The sequence below is a fragment of the Canis lupus genome, chromosome 10 (genome assembly GCF_048164855.1).
Source record: "Canis lupus baileyi chromosome 10, mCanLup2.hap1, whole genome shotgun sequence".
Lineage (NCBI taxonomy): Eukaryota > Metazoa > Chordata > Mammalia > Carnivora > Canidae > Canis > Canis lupus.
This window is the reverse complement of record NC_132847.1, coordinates 12486638-12500580: the sequence shown is the minus strand read 5'-3', so window position 1 is coordinate 12500580 and position 13943 is coordinate 12486638. Positions and strand designations below refer to the sequence as shown.

The 13943-nt window shown below is 37.8% G+C and overlaps 1 protein-coding gene across 1 annotated transcript in view; it reads left to right on the top strand.

Annotated features, from left to right (window-relative positions):
- Positions 1–13943, top strand: part of LOC140642019 (uncharacterized) — a 456943-nt gene that overhangs the window by 88206 nt on the left and 354794 nt on the right. The gene's annotated exons all lie outside the window — the stretch shown is intronic.

Below are 13943 nucleotides of genomic sequence, written 5' to 3'. Positions count from 1 at the left end.
GATATTTAAAATAATTTTTAGAAAGTTTCAAGTTATTGATGATTTTCTTGAAGCTTTTATTTATTCATGAGACATACAGAGAGGCAGAGACATAGGTAGAGGGAGAAGCAGGTTCTCTGTGGGGAGCCCAATGTGGGACTCATTCCCCTGACATAATCCTATCAATGGGTCCCTTCATCTGCCAGAAACAGGAAGAATGACAGAAGATATCCAACTGCTTCTGTCTACTCAATTGGTTTATTTTAACCTGATCTGTTTGCTGAAGTTTATACAAGTTAAAAAAAACAGAAAATACATGATTTGTTTCTGGCCACAACTGAATTTCAAAGAGATAATAGTCATTTTGTAACTTAGGAAGCCTGTCTTTGATGAGAACAGAGAACTTTTTAAAAGTTCAATAATTTTATTTCATTTAAAAAGAAAAGGGAGTGTCTGGCTGGCTGTCAGTAGAATGTGCAACTCTTGAGCTTGGGCTCCTGAGTTCGAGACCCATGTTGGGTTAGTGATTGCTTAAAACAACAACAAAACAACAAAAGCCTTAAAACAAATATACAATGCCATTTTTTTCTTCTAAGCATTTTATATTGTTCTCATGAGATTTAAGCATTAGATACATTTTTTCCTTCATATTCAAATAAGTCAATACAGAGTATGGATTTTTTAGATTTCTAATCCACCAAACTTAAGTACTTTCATAAGAAAATATAAAAACTATGTCTTTTTGACCACCTAATTATATAAAAATTATTTAAACAATGGCAAGATTACTTATCAATTGATCTTTAAACTTAAAATTTTTATTTAAATGCGATTAACATACAGGGTATTTAAGTTTCAGAGGTAGAATTCAGTTATTCATCAATTGCATACAACCCCCAGTGCTCCTCACATCACATGCCCTCCTTAATGTCCATCATCCAATTACCCATCCCCTCCTGCTCACCGACCCTCCAGCAACCCTCAGTTTGTTTCCTATTAAGTGTCTTATGGCTTGTCTCCCTTTCTGATTTTGTCTTATTTTTCCCTCCCTTCTCCTATAATCCTCGGTTCATTTACCTTGTTTCTTGTTATCAAATACTTTTAAATCAAGTGAAATAAATAGATGTGTGTATTTCAGACTTTAAGAAATAACATATTGCAAATAAGCTGAAGTTTCATTGCTCATTTCATTGCCTCTCATCTCTTCCTCAAACCAAATCACCTTTTTTTTTTTTTATTGGAGCTCGATTTGCTGACATATAGCATAACAACCAGTGCTCATCCCGTCAAGTGTCCCCCCTCAGTGCCCGTCACCCAGTCACCCCAACGCCCCACTCACCTCCCCTTCCACTACCTCTTGTTCGTTTCCCAGAATTAGGTGTCTCTCATGTCCTGTCACCCTCTCTGATATTTCCCACTCATTTTCTCTCCTTTCCCCTTTATTTCCTTTCACTATTTTTTTATATTCCCCAAATGAATGAGACCATATAATGTTTGTCCTTCTCCGATTGACTTACTTCACTCAGCATAATACCCTCCAGTTCCATCCACAACCAAGCAAATGGTGGGTATTTGTCGTTTCTTGTTTTTCTTTTTTTTATTTGTCGTTTCTAATGACTAATATTCCATTGTATACATAAACCACATCTTCTTTATCCATTCATCTTTCGATGGACACCGAGGCTCCTTCCACAGGACATTGCTGCTATACTCATTGGGGTGCAGGTGTCCCGGCATTTCACTACATCTGTATCTTTGGGGTACATCAAAAGTGCAATTGCTGGGTCCTAGGGCAGTTCTCTTATTAACTCTTTGTGGAACATCCACACAGTTTTCCAGAGTGGCTGTACCAGTTCACATTCCCACCAACAGTGGAAGAAGGTTCCCCTTTCTCCACATCCTCTCCAACATTTGTTGTTTCCTGTCTTGTTACTTTTTTACCATTCTCACTGGTGTGAGGGGATATCTCATTGTGGTTTTGAATTGTACTTCCCTGATGACAAGTGACGTGGAGCATTTTGTTATGTGCAAAGCATCTCTTCTAAAGAAGTTTACAGCCTTATGTGCATCCGTAGATGACACTACACAGTCTTCTTTTTTTTTCACAATCCTAATTGTATTCTATTCAAACCCTTCTAAGTTCTTTTTTTTTTCTCCCCTCAGCTTACGGATACGTACTGCTGTCATCAATGGTCTCTACTATCAGATGCAGGCCTGATTTATCCATTTTGAGTATAGTATGGTAATAAAATGTGGCTAAAATGCTGGGTTCTATTCATGCATTTCTCCATAGTTGGATATTTTATTTCCAATTTTTGCCTATTAAAAATATACAAGAGATAAACCTGCCCATGTATGTTATGAACAAATGCACAATTATGCTTTGAGGGTATACAGCTTAAACTGCTGTTCAATGGAATATATTCATCTCTATCATTGCAAAATGCTGCCAATTTTTTTTTTTACTTCTTCTAAGAAATGTAACTAATTTTTGTGTCTGCCAGAGTTGTTAGGATTTCTCTCTTTCATAGCCTTAAAAATTGGTAGCATCGGACTTTCTATTTTGTGAAAAATTGAAGTATCTGAAATAGCTCAGTGTTTGAGAAAAAACCAACCTTAATATATTAATTTATTAGTTTAGCCTTTTGTGATATTTGTGTATTTGGATTACATATAAGAAATACATAACTTATCCCTTTATTGTGTTTGCTCAAAGTCTTATGCTGTAGAACTAGAAATCTCTTCTATAATCTCAATAGAAAAAGGTTGCCCTTCATAGTTATGATTTTCAGGTGAATATAGCCTTTATTTGATGAAATAAGGCATCTTTAATCAAAGGAGCCCTACTTTTCAGAATCTCACATAGCTTTACTCAGCAAAATAAGTAGTCTTACCCACAGAAAAATAAGTTTTGTCCTATTATTACATTAAAGATGAAGAATATTTAGTCTGATTCTAAATACTTAGGAATAATTTGTCACAATGTCAACCTTTCTCATTCATGTCCTACCCATAGCCACTATACCTCTTTTCCTCAAGAGAATGATCGTACATTACAGCATATTCCCCTGCTTTCCTACATCTCTTCTCCAATCTTTCTATTTAAAAGTAGAGCCTGAAAAATCAGAGGATCCACAGGAGGCAAAAGCTGATTGAACAATCATGACAAAGGTTTCAGAATGAGTACCTCCCCTGCCAGAGAATAGTTTTCCTATTTTTGCTCTGCAATACCATTTAATATTCAAAGACGTGACCTTGCAATTGCTATAGCAATTATGGCATTTAAAATACAAAAGTAAGGGGTGCCTGGGCGGCTCAGTCAGTTAAACATCCAACTCGTGATTTCAGCTCAGGTTGTGATCTTAGGGTCATGAGATCAAGCCCTGTGTCGGGCTCCTTGCTCAGCATCCACTTGAGATTCTCTTGTTCTCTCCTTGCCCCTCCCCCTTCTTACTCTCTCTCTAAATAAATAAAATCGTCAAAAAAATAAAATACAAAGATAAGATTTTAAAGATGAAGTGTGAATTACAGTGGAATGATTACTTAAGACAGGCTTAAAATCCAATTCCTGTTGCTATCACAAGCTGCTGCATTCACTTTGTGTACATATTTCTCAAGATTCTCCACACAAATAGAGTAAGAGATGTACATAGATATAGATACAGGTTAGAGATACTTACCTTTATTGTGTGCCAAAGAAAAACTGCACTGAATAGATGGTGTTGTTTTTCTGCCTCTTTGAGAGATAAATCTCCTAGACTTTTGCCAGTTTTTCAATCCAGAAACAGCTTTCTCAGGGACTGGGAGCCATCCCTTTGAAATGTAATCAAGAAAGATAGTGTCTGTGTCTCTTAGTCTGTGTGGGAGGGTAGAAGACTAAGTTCATATTAGTGTCACTTAGCAAACAGGAATGGTCTAATCACCCGGACCAATTGCCACTTTGACTACCTATAGCACTTTTCTACTAGCTCACCCCATTGCTTAAAAATTCTCCTGTATTTGTTTCATTGGAGTTGAATTTAATTTCTGTCCAGATGGAATAGTTTGGAATAAAGTTTTGCCTCTCTCAAAGAGGCAGAAAAACAACTTACAATTCCAAGTGTTCTAAAGTAAATGCTTTAAGAAAAGACAAGTCAGGGCCAAGAGTCAGGGAGAAGCCTGTCTAGAGTTTGTTCAAACTGCCAGGTATGGACAGGCTGTCTTGGTGTCAGAAAGGTATAGGACAGTGTCAGGACACTAAGGTTGGCAGTTGATGATACAAGCATTTGCTGAACTTGAGGATGCTATTGTTTTAAAAGTCATATATAGTACACATTCTCCAGCCATATACTCAAAAGAACTGCTGGCAGATACCACTATGTAAAATAGGGACAATCAATTTAAGATTTCTCTGGAATTAACATTTTCCTTCTCTTAATCTCAGTATGTAGATTCATAAGATGATTGATGGCACCTCAGATCTAAACCCCAGAGGTAAAGATCACTTGTAAGGAAACAAGTTTACTTAAACAAAATACAAAAAGATCAAAGGTTTCCTGGGTGGCTCAGTTGGTTAAGTAGCAAACAGATTTGCTAATAGACTTAAAATAATGCTTACTTTCACGTTGAACTTTTTCATTATCGGGGCATCATTTTATTGCACTAATGGCTTACAAAAATAAAATTAATCCACATGTATCTAAATAAGAATGCACTTGCTAGTTTCTGGAAATTTACTTATAGAATTTGTTTTAAGAAAAGATAAACAAGCTGATGTTTATAGAAAGTTTATGGCTTAATTAAATAAAATTTGTAGTAACTAGAAATTAGGTGACATTTATCTTCATTTTGAGTATCAGTTTCATGGAACATTAAATAGATACTGGAAATCAATTATAAATGTGAAGTCTAGATATATATTTGGCAAAGTATATATTACAATCGTGTGGGAGGAAAACAGTAGACCATTTGCATGATGAATGAACTATTTAAAAGTTACAAGATTCGTTCAGGTTGAGAATGTATGTAATAGTTTGGGGAGACTTTCAAATATTTTTAAGAACCTTTATTAAAATCATCAGACATTAGTATCATGCCCGAGTATTTTTGCATCAACCCCAAGTTTGTTTCAACTCTTCAGGTAAGAAAAAATTTGAAACAGTCCCTTGCCATTTCCTTGTATGGGTGAGATAGTCAATTATCAGGATGAGAGCGGGAGTCAAGAAGCTCTTAAAGGACTTTATTTTCTAGGTGTACGAGAACTACAAAGAAATCTTTAATAAAATTTTCCTTGGATTTCTTATGGACCTACCACTTGGAGCATAGCACCTTGCTGGACATTTACCCATGTGGAAGAGAGAAAAAAAATAAAAGACACTGCCACACGACCTAAGTAAATAATGTTTAGATTATGCCAAAGCTACAGTTTTTGCAGTGCAATGTTCTTGTTTACAGCAGCAGCATATGAATCTTTTAAATGTAGTTTCAAAATAAATATTAAATCATATATTTTCCGTAATTAATGCAGGAAAGATGAGGTATAAACCTATCACTTTCTACTAGGAGGTAGAAATAGCAAGGGCAATAAAACCTAGATTTCTTTTTTTATTTTTAAATTTTTTTATTGGAGTTCTGTTTGCCACCGTATAGCATAATATCCAGTGCTCATCCTGTCAAGTGCCCCCCTCAGGGCCGGTCACCCAGTCACCCCAATCTCCACCCACCTCCCCTTCCACTACCCCTTGTTCGTTTCCCAGAGTTAGGGGTCTTTCATGCTCAGTCACCCTCACTGATATTTCCCACTCATTTTCTCTCCTTTACCCTTTATTCCCTTTCACTATTTTTTCTATTCCCCAAATGAATGAGACCATATGTTTGTCCTTCTCCGATTGACTTACTTCACTCAGCATAATACCCTCCAGTTCCGTTCATGTGGAAGCAAGTGGTGGGTATTTGTCGTTTCTAATGGCTGAGGAATATTCCATTGTATACATAGACCACATCTTCTTTATCCATTCATCTGTCGATGGACACCGAGGCTCCTTCCACAGTGTGGCTATTGTGGACATTGCTGCTATAAACATTGCGGTGCAGGTGTCTCAGCTTTTCACTGCATTTGTATCTTTGGGGTAAATCCCAGTAGTTCAATTGCTGGGTCATAGGGCAGATCTATTTTTAACTCTTTGAGGAACCTCCACACAGTTTACCAGAGTGGCTATAGCAGTTCACATTCCTACCAACAGTGCAAGAGGGTTCCCCTTTCTCCACATCCTCTCCAACATTTGTTGTTAATTTTCCCCATTCTCACTGGTGTGAGGTGGGATCTCATTGTGGTTTTGATTTGTATTTCCCTGATGGCAAGTAATGCAGAGCATTTTCTCATGTGCTTATTGGCCATGTGTATGTCTTTTTTGGTGAAATTTCTGTTCATGTCTTTTACCCATTTCATGATTGGATTGTTTGTTTCTTTGCTGTTGAGTTTAAGAAGTGCTTTATAGATCTTGGATACTAGCCTTTCATCTGATATGTCATTTGCAAGTATCTTCTCCCATTCGGTAGGTTGTCTTTTAGTTTTGTTGACTGTTTCTTTTGCTTCTGTGCAGAACTTTTTATCTTGATTAAGCCCCAATAATTCATTTTTGCTTTTGTTTCCCTTGCCTTCATAGATGTATCTTGCAAGAAGTTGCTGTGGACAAGTTCAAAAAGGGTGTTGCCTGTGTTCTCCTCTAGGATTTTGATGGATTCTTGTCTCACATTTAGATCTTTCATCCATTTTGAGTTTGTCTTTGTGTCTGGTATAAGAGAATGGTCCAGTCATTCTTTTACATGTGGCTGTCCAGTTTTCCCAGCACCATTTATTGAGGAGACGGTCCTTTTTCCAGTGGATAGTTTTCCTGCTTTGTTGAATATTAGTTGACCATAGAGTTGAGGGCCCATTTCTGGGTTCTCTATTCTGTTCCATTGATATATGTGTCTGTTTAAAACCTAGATTTCTGTAACAGATTCAATCCCTAAGAAAAAAATCATTAATAATATATGGGGCCAAAGCAAGACAAAAGTTTTTAAGCAAATTGATCATATTAATCTAAAGCAAAGGAGTAGAAGTACCATGGATGGTGGCTTATAATATATGACAAAAGGATTTACTAGGGGATCCTTGGGTGGCTCAGCGGTTTGGCGCCTGCCTTTGGCCCAGGGCACGATCCTGGAGTCCCGGGATCGAGTCCCACATTGGGCTGCTGGCATGGAGCCTGCTTCTCCCTCCTCCTGTGTCTCTGTCTCTCTGTCTCTCTATCTATAATAAATAAATAAATAAATAAATAAATAAATAAATAAATAAATAAATAAATAAATATTTTTAAAAAACATAAAAAAGGATTTACTAGACTCAGAAAATCATCTGAAATTATTTTTCTATCAATGAAAAGGATAAAAAAAAGAGAAACCAAACATCTTCCAAAACTAATGGTCAGCAAATCTGAGTTTCTTTGTAAAACAAAGTCAGAACAACAGATACTCTCGTTTTTTTTACAACTCACTATTCCAAGGCTCTTCATCAAAACTTGGGCAAATTTGATTTCTATATTCTTTCACTCACAAGGTCCTCCAAATTTGGATAAAAAAAATATTTTTCAAAAAAATATTTCTCAAAAATTCAATGACCTCTTCTGGGGAAAATGTAACTCAGACACTTGAGACAGTATTACTACACTGTAATTAAAGTTAGCTTTAAGTCTTAATTAATATAGTAGATTGTCATTTTGTTAAAGATATCAAGTAGTGCAATATTCTGTTAATCTCTAACATTTTTTTACAAATAAACATTTGAGACAAATCTAATGAATTCAGAAACAGAAACTAAATGAATTTAATTTAAAAATGAATGAAAATTGAATTCAGAATTAAACAGAAAAAATTTTAACAAATCCAAGAGTATATAATTCTCGTTTCCCCCATCTCTATTTTCTTAATCTGAATATTCAGAGTTGCATAAGTTTTTGGGTGAGTTTATTTTACATCAGCTGGAAAAATTAAGACCATCAGACTAATGAGCTGGCAATCAGGCCAATAAACTACTGGTTTTTGGTTTTCATCTGCTTCTTTGTTTTTAAAGACAAGGTGTCTGGTCTGCACCAGCACACAGGTGCTCTGTCCACAACACTCTCCAACCCTGCAGCAAACACTGGTCAGTTTTTATAATCAATTTCCAAACCTAACACATAGTAGGGCAGATGAGAGAAAGTCCTTTCATATTATCTTTGCTGAAGCCTCGTTATGGGTGGACAAAACTTCCACATTACTGGCTTTGGGGTTTATATCACATGATTTTCTTTGCCCAATGGACGACAAAGGAGCAGGACAGGTCAGTACCAATCCAAAACTCGAAAAGACTGTGGTGACATGGTTTTTGCTCTGTCATGTCAGGAGAACAATGTGCTCCGGCTAGCCCACGGATTCCAGAGGATGAGAAGTACCTGAAGCTTGGGTGCTCAATCACAGATCTTCAATGAAAAAGAGATCCACACCACTTGCTGCACCTGCCAGCACAGTTGTCCAGCTGAGCAAAGCCTACACCTCTGGGCTCTTAGAGGAGGAGAATAAAATATTATAACTGATGCCACTAACTTCTGGGTGGCTTGTCACTTAACATTTTTATAAGATTAGCTAGCTGCAACATAGAGCGAAGCAGAATATGTTTTAAGAAAGGATCATCCATCTTCGAAGAAGACACAAAGTGGCAGGTGAAATTTGCAGCTTATTGGTGGTTTTCGTTCAGGCGATGATTAAACTCTGAAACAGTCTCCATGTCTCAATGGGAAGGGTAATACTGATAACACTAATTTGTAAGGTCCTTCTAGTATCTAGGACCTTTTTTCTGAGAACTTGGACTTTAGGGATTGCTTAGTTCTCTCCAAATCCAAATCTCCAATCAATTAATTGAGACGGAAGCTCAAGCTGAAATTAGTTCTCCCATTGCTTACATAGTCACGGCGTATTTCCTGTCATTTTAATCCCTTCTTGAAGAGGACTGACATTTGTGCTTGCCACCAATGACTGTCAGTGATTGACATCACGCCTTTAAGCTCAGGATCCTGAGTCATCTGATTGCTTCCGCCTGTTGCTGCGTCGTTCCCAAATTAGAATTTTACTACAGCAGGTGCGACTAATTGGGAGTTCTAATTTCTTATCATGATGCCAATGAACGCTTTGAGCTACTTTCTCTTTTTAAGAAAAGTCTATCACGATGTGTAGAAAGACCACAGCGTTCTATAAAATACATGATGACTATAATAGACAAGGAAAATAAAGAAAGGAAATAAAGAATGGGGAGTCTATCAGATTGAGATTGCAAGTTAATGGACTCCATGATTTTTATAGCAAAGCCATCTCCCCTACATTTGGAGCTGGCTGGGCTCCACCAGGAATACTGCATTTAATGCTAATTGCCACAATTCCAGTGAAACATTAAAAATGGGACTCATTGAGGGTAAAATAATAACAGCAGTAAGGGAAGCCCCCCCCCCCAAAAAAAAGGCTCTATAGTAAATTACAGGGAGTGTAAGATAGTCATTCTCAAGTATTTAAAGGAATTATGATTCAAAGAGTAGACCCTGAAAGGTAACTCTAGACTATATAGTTTTGAGGAGGTAATTTGAGGCTGTTTCAGGGAGTAACTCTCTAAACATTATCACTGGTTCAAAGATGGCTTATTTTGCCTTAAGGGGAAGAGATCTTTATCAAAAAACCTACGAGTGCCCCAACAGATATTTCGAGAGGCTGCTTGGAGTATCCGAAAAGTATTTTACAAGGTAATCTAAGAAGACACTTGTATACTAAGATCCACTATAAGTAGCTTAAAACTCTTTTCTCCAGTCCAGTCAAGTAAAGCATTTTTGTTAACTGAATGCCTTTTGCAGACATATTAGTTGGATGTGAGCAAGGAAAAAAGAATTTGCAAAAATATATAACAATGTACAATGATTACAACATTATTTTTGTAACTAATCCTGACCCATTGGACACACACATACACACACACATATTTGCCATTTATTTTAAAGTTATATCAGTCTTCTCATTTAGATTGGTATATTTCATTCTTGTTAGAAAAATATTTATTCAATTTTAAGGTATGACTTCTACTCAAGAACTAATTTTATTGCCATACATGGATGTCTCCATAATTTTCCTGCTCCAAACTGAATCTGGGACATAAGGAACTGCCAGGGGAAACCCCAGCTGAGTGTCTCCTTTGCCATTCCTCTGATTTCTCACTGGGCCTTCAAGGATATGGAATTTTATTACAGACTAGATGTGTTCCTGCATTTCCCTTCTCAAGTCCAGAGCTAACAGAATCCATGTGCAATCCCTCAGCACAGTAGGAGTCAAGCACACTTCTTTATATCACTGACTTAGCTTCACCTCAACTATAGCTCACCCTGCAGAGCCTCTGCGTCTCATTCACACCCTCCCTGTGGCCTGTGGGTTAGTTATCAATCCTGGACCTCTGTCACAACATTACCTCATCACTTACACCTTGCTACTGTTCCCCCCTTCCAAAGTTACTGGCTATTAACTTTCATTTACTCTTCCAACTGAGACAAAGAGAATGTTCTGAATTTTTAGGAAGCATAATGGAGACATTTCTAGCTCTTTCTATAAGTACTTTGCTGTGTCTATTGCTATGATGTGAGACTTTCTAAAAAAGTAAGAGTAGGGCCCTTCATCTTCAACATCAGCTGTGCTGTGTCTCATGTAAAGTATCTCATCTGCTGCTGATGTATGGAATAAAACCTCAGACGAGCCCGGTGGGGAGGGGGGCGGGCAGGAAGTGGGGGGGGAGAGGTTGGCCTGAAGACTCTATTAAATGCACCCTGTTGCTGACCAAAAAATAAAAAAATAAAAAAATAAAAATTCTATAAACTTTTTATAGAAAAAAAATTTCTATAATGTGGTCTTCATTATAGCCCTGAAAAAGAATCAAGGCACTATTCCTTTCTTTTGGGTTTTCCCTTCAATTTAAGCTGGTACAGGGGATGAAGCAAAAATATATCCAAAAGACCTCTTACTTCACTTCTGTCTCATTCCTCCAAAAAGCCTCTTTTTTTCCTTGATATTAAGATCTTTATTTCTTAAAAGGAAAGAAAATGCCTTAGTTCTTTTCACTATTGATTTACGATTGTCAAGACCCAAGTCTCTAGAGGACATATCCTGATATAGAAAGAGAGCTACTATAATTCAGGAAAGGAAATAAACACCTTTTACCTGTGCAAAAATATTCCCCAAGATTGTTCTTTCTTTTTGTCCTTACAATTGACACAGTAAATCAACCAAAAGCTTATCGATGGAATAATGCTTAAAGTCACTAGCTCGCCTCTTTCCACTTTTAACTATAAACCTTTACAATGGTCACATGATTCTTCTGCTTCTAGGAAGATGGAGTAGACATCCTTTGCTCTATTTGCCAAAGACAAGTAGGCTCTGAAAGGTAGACAAATGGCAGACTGTCTAGAAACTTCAAATTCCAAGAAATGACACTGAAGTGAGTTCACCAGCTTTTCCTTTTGCTTCATACATCCCAGGTTTAGAGCTGAAGAAACCATCAATCTGAAACATCAACCAGCATAGACACATACAAAGTCAGAATAAAAAACTGCTTTCTCTAGCAGAGAACTGGAAAAGGGAAAAGGTGACAATAGAGAAAATTTTAAGCAATAATTGCACTATTCCAAATAATAGCACAGAAAAACCATATGCTTTCCTACCAAATACTGAGCAGTCTCAAGTTCCACACTTACATGGCTAGGGCAGGGCACCCAAACTCCCACTTGAGGTGGCATCAGAGAAGGTGGAATAGGAAAGTGGACTTTCATTCCTGGCAATGGGGTAATGATGCCCCCTTTTGCCTCAGGAGTCACTGGACGCCACAAAGAAAGACTATACTTGTACCCTGTCCCCAGTGGTGATGAGGCACCCTACCCCCTTGCCATAGAGAAGTATTGGAGGATAGTAAGGACTTCTGTCTTCAGCCATTGTGAACAAGGCTACCATGCTTTCTCCATGATGTCAGTGGAGGCCAAAAGGGGACCAATAATGACACATTTCGATGCCTCTCAAATAGACAGGCATGAGTGGAAGCCTAACAAGGAATTGAAAGTGGATTTCTACCCCCTACTTTGCAGTAATGAGGCAGTGCCTCCATTTCCCCTGCCAGACTGGCATCGTAGGAAGCCAACTGAAAAAGAAGGTTTAAATAGGATCCAGTAATACAATACTGAAAATATTCACATTGCAACAGAAAATAACTTATTAATCCAAGAAACAGAAAGATCTCAAACTGCATGAACAAATTAACAACAAATGACAAAACCAAAGAGACAGAGATCTCTTGGAATTATTAGACAAAGAATTAGATAAAACAAGCATCAAAAACCTTGCTTCAACAAGTAATGATGAATATTCTTGACACAGGTGTAAAAATATAAAGTCTCTCTGTGGAACCCAAGGAATTTAACAAAACTCCCCTACCCCTGGATAAGCAGAGCAGAACTAACTCCATTTTGTGCTACACCCACCGTCTCATGTATAACCCCCACATGACCTGCTTATTGCTTAAGGCGCTCCCCCACCCTAGTCAAGCCGCTGAGCACACCCTTACCGGAAACCAGCTCATATAGGAATGCGAAACCCCGCCTTTTGCCCGCCAAACCTGTGTGCCAATTCTGACCAGAGTGATAGGCTAGTTCAAAAGGTCACTATAGGATAAATTCTAATTCAATTGGCCACCTGCGTGTGGACCAACATGACTGTGCAACTTTATTTGTGTGTTACAATCTCATTGGCCACTGGCCCCTATAAAATTGCTATGCCTCTTAACCTCGGGGTCCAAACCCTGTTCCGCTGTGTTGGGAATACTTGAACCCAAGCTCGAGCATGCATATAAACCCTTGTGCGCTTGCATCGGTGTCAGCTCCTTGGTGGTTTCTCGGATTTGCAATCTTGGGCACATCTCCAAAGAAACAAAGTGCTAGCAAATAAACACAAGATATAACCAAGAATCAAGTGAAAATGTTACAACTAAGAACTAGGGCAACTAAAATAGAAAGCTCAGTGGAAGTGAAAAATGGTAGAATGGTAAGGACAAAGAAAATTATCTGTGAACTTGAAGAGAGAACAATAAAAATTACTAAATCTGAATAAAACATTATAATCTGGGGGTGGGGGGATAAGTAGAGCCTCAGGGAGTTTATGGAGTGGCACCAAAAGATCCAATTCATCTCATCTGAGTTCTGGAAAGGGAAAGGAAGAGGATGAAATCAGAAAAATGTATAAAGAGGGGCACCTGGGTGGCTCAGTGGTTGAGTGTCTGCCTTTGGCTCAGGTGGTAATGCCAGGGCCCTGGGATGGAGTCCACATCAGGCTCCCCATATGGAGCCTGCTTTACCCTCTGCCTATGTCTCTGCCTCTCTCTGTGTGTCTCTCATGAATGAATAAATAAAATCTTTAAAAAAAGAAAGAAAGAAAAATGTATGAAGACATTATCACTGCAACTTCCCAACTTGGTCAAAAGATACAATCCTAGGGATTTAAAAAACTAAGCAAAGACCAGAAATGACAATGCCACAGAAATACATGGCAAGACACAACATAATTAAACTTCTGAAAATGAAAGACAAACATCTTGAAACAGCCCAAGGAAGCAGCATTTTACCTATGGGGAAAACCAATTAGAATGAAACCAGTTTTCTCCTAAGAAACTGTGGAACCCAGGAAGAGGTGGTACAACATTGCTGAGGCACTAAAAGAACAAAGTGGTCAATCTGAAATACTGTATCCAGTGAAAATATTTTTGAGGGTAAGAGGGGAGAATTAGGACATTCTCAGATGAAGGGAAACTGAGACTTTATTTTTTTTTAAGATTTATTTATTTATGATAGACATAGAGAGAGAGAGAGAGAGAGAGAGAGAGAGAGAGAGAAAGGGGG